This window comes from Diabrotica undecimpunctata, chromosome 5, assembly GCF_040954645.1.
Source record: "Diabrotica undecimpunctata isolate CICGRU chromosome 5, icDiaUnde3, whole genome shotgun sequence".
NCBI classification, from domain to species: domain Eukaryota; kingdom Metazoa; phylum Arthropoda; class Insecta; order Coleoptera; family Chrysomelidae; genus Diabrotica; species Diabrotica undecimpunctata.
In genome coordinates, this window is record NC_092807.1 from 28235733 (window position 1) to 28244626 (window position 8894).

Here is an 8894-nt window from a genome sequence, read left to right on the forward strand (position 1 = left end):
AGTTGAGAGCAGATATAATTACACACCACTTGAAGGTACACAGATGGTTTTCTAGGAATCTTTTATGCAACACATTTTACAACAAAATATATTTTGGGTAGGGTATACCGCATGTCAGTGGTTAAGGGTTAATACTTTATAATTATTATTGTAACAAACACACCTAATATCTAGTGGAATTTATTGTGGTTGATCCCTACTAAATTATGGTTTTAGTATCACAATTTAGAATCTTAAACAAATTTACTTTTTAAAGTTGAATTTATTTGTCGTATCCAAAATTTTCTTTCAGAAATCGAATAGTGCTAACCGAGAAAATTTATTATCCAAAAAACAGTAAGGATTTCCAAAGTAATGGAAACCGTTCTCAGCTTTTCCAACGTGTTCATTTTGGAAATAGGGACGAATCCGTCAAAGTCGTTGTGGCAGATATCCACATTTCCACCAAGGATTTATATTTTTTCGAGGTTACGACTAGCATTAAACTTCAATCGTAAAATTTAACAATTGGAAGAATTAATATTGTTTATCGTTTTAAATAGAAAAAAATTTCAAAGAAATTTTCAAATAAATAATTTAATTTGTAATTTATTGATTATTAAATTACAATTTTTTTCTCCTGAAAATTTATATCATTCTTTCATTACGATATTATAGGCAAACGTATATCTTAAAAAAAATAATACATTTTTGTAATATCCATGACGAGTAACTTTACAACATATATTTACTGAATATTTGTTTCTTCTTCTTCTTCAGTGCCTTATCCGGTCCGGATGTTGGCGATCATCAAGGCTATCATGGTTTTGTTGACTGCTCTGCGAAACAGCTCCGCTGAGGTCATCCCGAACAAGTGTCGGAGATTTTTCAACCACGAGATACGACGGCGTCCCGGTCCTATTCTGCCAAATACTTTACCCTGCATAACGAGTTGAAGAATTCGATATTTTTCTTCGTTCCGCATCACGTGGCCGAGGTACTCAAGCTTACGTTGTTTAATTAAATTAAGCACTTCTTTTTCTTTTGTCATGCGCTGTAGGACCTCAACGTTGGTGACATGGTCCACATAAGATATTTTTAGTATCCTTCTGTATATCCACATCTCGAAGGCTTCGATTCGTTTTTCAGTGGCTTGCGTCAGTGTCCAGGCTTCAACTCCATATAGTAACACTGTAAGAACGTAGCACCTCACTATCCGCATCTTGGTCCCCAAACTGAGATCACTGCAGCACAGCAAGGATCTCAACTTAATAAATGTAGACCATGCCATTTCAATTCTGGATCTAATCTCTTGAGCGTAGTCCCATTGTACGTTGAGGGTAGTTCCGAGGTAAGCGAATCTGTCGACTCTCTGGATCTCTTAGCTACCTGCCATTAGTGCTCCGGGATCTAAATTTGTACGGCTGACAACCATGAATTTAGTTATCTTAATATTAAGGTTCAGTCCGTATGTTACGCTCACAGTTCGCACTCGGTCTAGTAAAGCCTGCAGATCGTTTAGTAACACAGTGTCATCCGCATAGCGGATATTATTGATGTATTTACCGTTCACTCGGATTCCCATGTCTAGATTTGTGAGGGCTTCATTAAAAATTTCCTCAGAGTATATATTGAAAAGAGTCGGCGATAGCACACATCCTTGCCTTACTCCTCGCATGATCTTCACTTGGTCGGTCAGCTGGTCTTCGACCTTGACTTGAGCACGCTGGTTCCAGTATAAATTCATGATGATCCGAATGTCCTTCTCATCCAATCCTACAAATGCCTTGGCGTAGTCAATAAAACAAATATAGACATCACAACTGACATCGCGGCATCTCTGAAGTAGGACTTGTAAGGTGAAAAGTGCTTCACGTGTACTCATGGAATTGCGGAATCCGAATTGCATTTCACCGACATTTTCTTCGCATTTCTTGTAAATTCTGGCATGTATGATTTTAAGAAAAATTTTAAGTGCATGACTCATAAGACTGATAGTTCGGAAATCTTCGCACGTTTTCGCAGATCGTTTTTTGGTAGCGTTACAAATGTTGACAATAGTAATTCCTCTGGACCAATAACCAATTCACCAATGGAACCCGTAGAAGCAAATACATGTACCATAGACACTAGATACTTTGAGAGACCTTTACTAAAAAAGGAGAGCCCAGATTAACCACCTAAATCTTATGAATATTAAAAAGAACAATAGCGATGCTGCTGAGGATCCGGAGGCAGAAAACTGCTTACTGTGGTAGCCCTATAATTATTTGATCACCACGAAATCCAGATGACAAAAATGCTGACGAAACGTTGTTACTTTTACCAGACACTAGAAGAAAAACAATGACGTCTTAGTGCGCTACCGAAATCTATCTCAAAACATGACTACTTACTACTTACGTACTTCTACGGCCAACTTTGGAGCAAAGTATTTTGCAGCTGATCCTACTATTAAGTTAAATGCATAACAGTGTAACACTGTTATATCCCGCCAGTCTATAGAAGTCTCAGCATTTCAACGGTAGCCTAGATTCTATATAAGTGCTCCTGAGATCACCATAACCGATTGACTACCTGTGCTTATATTGATCCGCTTGAGTTCAAAAACACTTATGCTAGTTTTTCTTATGCAACATGAAATAGCATAAATCTCTGCCAGCGATATAAAGTTATACTCCTCTATTGCTATGGATATGTTTTTGTCTTTACCATTTCTGTACATTTTTGCACCCGAAGTTTATGTAACTTAAGACCAGACTGTATATCAAATGTAACCTTACATTTTGTGTGGGTTGTGAATTTTCTCCGATCCATCCTTCTCCTAGGGAGAGGTGCACCTGGAAAGATATTTAGGATTTTTATCTGGATACTATATGGTCAGAAGTAGTTATACGACTTATATAGTCGTTTCTTGCCTCCTCTCTTATTACCTAGTACATAGTAAGGAAGATCAAAAAGACCTTTATAATTCGTTTAACTACAAAGCAACGAAGTTTTTGCACCTTTATTAATGTGAGCTTGACACTTTTTTCTCAAGTAACGTTATGCATATCACACGGCTCTTCAGCATGCAGTCTGTCCAACTGCAGCTTGTTTTTGTTTATTTATTTAACACATTCATTGCCAACTTGGATGGGAGAGTTATACCCGTGAGCCATTTCTATTTTTTTATTGCAGCTGTCAGTTTTTTCATAATCACCTCTCAGAGTATTTTTTATATCTTAGTTTTAAACAATTATAACAGAAAAAAAAAACAACGTGCCAGGCGCGTTGTCGGCAGTGGACAATGTGAAACTGTAGTGTTTCAGAACGTGCCAGGTTCGGTTTGCAAGAAAAAATATTTCATTGAAATACGTCCATAAAAAACATCATAAAATAATATTCTAAATACTATTCTAATACAAAATAACTGAAAGTACCTATAGTAGCTATATACTGCTATGGGTTTCCATGAAATATAAGGAAACATAGAGTTAGACACAGTCCGGACCCTTCAGGATATTGGGAGCAATAGTAAACGAAATTCTTCCTGACTTTACCATTAGTCCAACATACCTGACATCGTCTTCTTCTCGTCTTTCCATTTGCACCTTTAAGGCAATATTTTGGCAAATGGTATACTTTAAATTTTGTGATAAGTTCTGCAGGTGGTAAACCAAGTAATTTTTTAATGACCGAAAATCATAGTAATTTAATTTGTTTAATCTATTTTTGTGCAAGAGAAACCATGAATTCATAAGCATACATTTTGTTTTCTTAATGCTCAGTGAAAGTCCATATCTTTGAGTCACTTCTGTGATTCTATTAAAGTAGAGAATAGAGATAAGATTTTCTCAGAGTATATTTTAAACAATAAAGGTGATAGAATACATCCCTGTCGGAAAACACGTTTGATTTTGATATCATCGGGTTCTCCTGCCTCTGTACGGATAGACGATGTTTGATTCCAGTACATATTGCTAATAGTTCTTAGATCAAAGGTGTTTATTCCAATATTTGTTAATATCTCCATCAGCTTTTCGTATTTTACTATATCAAATGCCTTATGGTAATCAATGAAGCATGCATAACTATCGCAATTCACGTCTTTACATCGTTGAAATAGCACTTGTATGCTAAAAAGAAACTCTCTCGTACCCACTGCGTTCCGAAAACCAAATGGATCATCATAATCATCATCAATGGCGCTACAACTCTTCGTGACTCTTTGCCGCGTTTACTATTGCCTTCCATGTTTGTCGGTCCTGTGCCAGTAATTCCCATTGTCGCACTCCATTTTCTCTAGATCTTCTTTGACTGCATCTTTCCACCTTTTTCTAGGCCGCCCTACAGACCTTCTTCCCTCTGGCCTTTCCCAGAACACAATGTTTATAAGGCGATTGTCGTTACTGCGTATCACATGCCCTGCCCATCTGAGTCTATTGGCCTTTATATATCTGACAAGATTTTCTTCTCGGAATAGAGACTCTAACCCGTTATTGTATCTGCCCCTCCATTCGTTTGTCGCGCTGTCTCTGTAAGGGCCATATATATCATTCGAATAATTTTACGCTCCCACACCAGCAATTTATTTATTTTTTCTTTTTGTTAGCGTCCATTTTTCGCTTCCATATGCGACTGCTGGTTGTATTATGGTCTTATATATCCGGATTTTTGTACCTCGTGAAATAAGTTTTGACTTCATTAGATGTTGCATTGCAAAGAAAGATCTGTTTTCTGCCATTATTCTCGTTTCAACTTCTCACTCTAATTTGTTGTTATTTGTGATTGTTGCTCCGAGTTATTTAAATTCTTTAACCACTTCGAAGTTGTGATCATTTATAGTAATGTTTTGCCTTATTCGCCGTAGTTCTTGTTTTGAGACGACCATGTATTTTGTTTTTTCTTCATTTATTTTTAGACCGATGTTTAATGCTGCTTCTTCAAAGTTCGAGAAAATATCCTTAATTTCTAATGTTTATTGTGCTACTGTGTCTACGTCATTGGCAAAGACGAGTATGATTTTGGCTCCCCGAGCAGTTATGTCTGGTTTGATTTTTGGATATATTTTTCGCATGACATATCCTAAGGCCAGGTTAAACAACAATGGGGACAACGGATCTCCCTGTCCTGATTCTCCAGAATTTACGCAGAAAGCATTTATTATTTTTCCCCCTATTCTAACTTGTGCAAAAGAGTTACTTACACACATTTGTGATACCGCAGCTAGTTTTTTGAGTTCGCCGAGATCGATCATTGCCTTCCATAATGTTGCACGATTATTTGAATCATAAGCCTGTTTGACGCACGTCGTGATTATATTCCCAATACTTTTTAGGCATTTGTCTTACTGTAAATATTTGATCAATAGTCGATCTGCCAGGCCTGAAACCACACTGGTAGTCACCAACTATTTCTTCGGCGTATGGTACTAATCTTTTTAATAATATTGAAATTGTGTACCCAATTTGTAAAAACCAAATTGTGTACGGCTAATTTTTTCTTCGCATAGTCTATATATCCTTTGATGTATGATTTACCTGTTTCGTTTACATTAAACAGTAAACCAGGATTTCTATTGAAATTAAACTATTCGTTTGGGTCTTAATGAATGATCACTCATTCGAATTTTGGATCTCTAAGACTAGCGGTGTCGGCGAAAATGGAGAAAGGTTAACTCGAGTCGTTATCTGAAGATTTATCACTAGAACTAGCTTCGCCAATATAGTCCCTCTAAAAGTTGCAGAAGTTTATGACCAGACAATGGCTTTCTGTGCCAAGCATGATGATGCTTTGCAATTTTTTATTTGTGGTTCTTCATTACTGGAACAGTATAACTATTATATTAACTCCTTTATATTAAAACAAATCCTCGACAGGAGCCAACGAACGCACCTGACGCGTCTACATTACATGCAGGCAGTGGCGGCTCACACATTTATAAATATTATAGATTTTTTTAATATGTAATTTAGTCAGTATTTCGATAATAAGTTGTGTCAGGTAAAGTTGAGGTCATTTGTTTCTGTAAATTAAAAATAATTATCTGTGAGATAATAAACACTAAATTTTATTCATGGTTTTTAAAAGAATTCGACCAATCTGAGCGTTAGTGATCCCTGCATAAGACATTTTTCGAATTCATGATCTGAAATCCGAGTCATCCATCGGACTGGGTAAATTATTATAAAGACACGTTTCGGAGTTTCGGAAAGCCGATTCCAATTATGACGATTAACATGTAAAAATTAACGGAATATTAGTCGATGAGCAACCAAACATTCATTTCTCTCCAAAAGTATTTAACTGCTAAGAACGGCAAATTTAAATTTGTCGATGCTTGATTTGGATTGGCCGCAAAGGTTCATGTACCTTGAGAGCGCGGGATGAAATGTTGGGATGGATAAGTACTTAAGAAACTTAAGTAGTGAAGTGATAGTGAGTGCACGGACTGGCTTTTCTGGTATTATATCGATCGATTTGTTTTATATTGATTTATTTTTATTTTCTAAAATGATACTGTGATAAGTTACTGCTGCCGTAAACAGTTAAAGGGTTTTTGATATATTAACTTTGATAAGTTTTTTTTTTAATTAAAGTGTAAACAAATTAAGGTAAATTAACCTAAAAAATGCAAGCTATGGAAGAAACTGTAAATATTGATAAATCTGATATTGTAAATTATATTTTGCAAAATCGATTTTCATCTATTCCATACGAAGAACAAATTGTTATTAAAAATAACGGGTCTCCTTTGCCTAATATGTCCCGGCTTATAAATATTAGTGCAGGGGGTAAGGAAAGTAATAGATCATTTTCAGATAATTGGTACAGCAAGTACTCATGGCTTATCGGGAGTAAAATAAAAAACAAACTTTTCTGTTGGCCTTGCATTTTATTTTCGACAAATAGGGACAAACAGTAAAACCGTGGTGTAAATCTGCTTACGATAATTTAAAGGATTTATTTAGGGCTTTACATAAAAATTATATTTCGAAAAATTATACATACAGCCAGATTAAATTAGATTTATTTGAAAAAAAAACTATGTTTTATTAGCTAATGCCCAACGTGAAAATGCTAATAAGCATAACGAAATTTAAAAAAATAATCACGCAGTACATATTTTTTGTGTTTTAAAGGACAGATTAAAATTTTTTGATATCAAAAATTTATTGGTAGGGCAAACTTATCACGGCGCTGCCGTGATGTCTGGTGAATTGAATGGTCTCCAGGCAAAAGTCAAAACCATTGCACCGCAAGCTTTATTTACTCACTGTAATGCGCATAGAATAAATTTAGTTTTGCAGGATACATGTAAAAAAATTAAAGAATGTCGTCTTTTTTTGCCAGTTTAAGCGGATTTTCTTCATTTTTCTCAAGTTTGTTTCGCAGCAGTTTGTCAGACGCGATGGAATTTTACACACTCCCCACCCCCATCTCTTCCCCCTCCTCCCCCCCAAAAAAGTCAAAGGCATGACATAGACGCAGATATCGAGAAACGAGTATATTTTGAAATTTTTCAAAGATTTTTAGATACTCGTTTTTCGAATTTTGAAGATTTGCAAATTTTTGACTTTTTAACGATTCAAAATTTAAAAGTTACGCCAAAGAATTATTATCCAATATGTTTATTAGTCAGTTTAATTAAAACTTATCCATCAATCTTTAATAAAATAAAATTAGAAAATGAATTAAAAGTTTTATATGCTGATCCAAATATTTTCGGAAAGTGGGATAAGTTACAAGATATGTATAATTTTATATACTGCAATTTATTACAACAAACTGTTATCGAAATCAATAAATTATTGTCATTAATTCTCTCATTACCACCAACTTCTGCCTCAAGTGAACGAGATTGCTCTTGTCTCAGAAGAATCAAAACGTATTGTTGAAACACCATGAAATAAGAGAGAATGTCAAGCTTGTCTCAACTGTCAATAGAAAAAAAACTTTTTAATAAATTTTACGATGACGTTAAAACCCACTCTGCTACTTCCAAACAACGTAGACTAGAGTTAATTTATAAACATGTTTAGGTTTTAAATTTATAGAAAAAAACAAAAAATCTCCTATGATGATTGAAGTCTTTTTATTAGACGGTATAATTATCTGAGGAGACAAAAAAAACCTTGCCGACTTTGTCTCTAAAGCCACGAGCCGCCACTGCATGCAGGTTACTACTTTATGTGATTTTAGCTCAAAGTATTGTTTAAAAATGCTACTATATAAGGAAATAATTAAACAAGATAATAACAGTTACCTTTTTTAAAGTCCAAATAGATTTTGCAATATCCTTTCTTCAAACGAGTTGCTTGAATTACGTAAGCACATACACACTCGAAACTAACCTTCTCTAGTCAACACACTATGAACATAGGACTCTTGAAAACGCGCCAGGTGCGTTGGCAGCAACCAATGTGTTAAGCCGAGTCGACCTTGAGCATCACCTCTTGGTTTTTGAGAACCTACTTCAACCTTTGTACGAGATGGTTTAGAGCTGTTTTCGTAGAGAATCCATGCCTTTTTTGCATGTAGTTCCTAATGTATCGAAATTTTAAATAATGCATCATCTTTAATGATTTAAATTTTTTTCAATTTTAGGTATAAAAGCTACTCTTACGAACATACATAACCTATATCATAAAAAAGAATCTATTTTAGTCATAGCAGTAAACTGATTTGCAAAAAAAATACTTGCAGATATATTCTTAAATAAATGCAGCCGGATAACTTTATTTTGTACTCTGTCATCGCTTTTTTCATGGACAATATTACACCAAGTTCTGCGTCCTTTGTGACATTGAAAATTTTATGGTTTTTATCAATATATAGTATGATGCAAATGTATGGAATAAATTCATTATTTCAGATACAGACGACTTTTAAAAAAAAATCTTAAAACATGTCAATTTTAATTTTTGAATGGC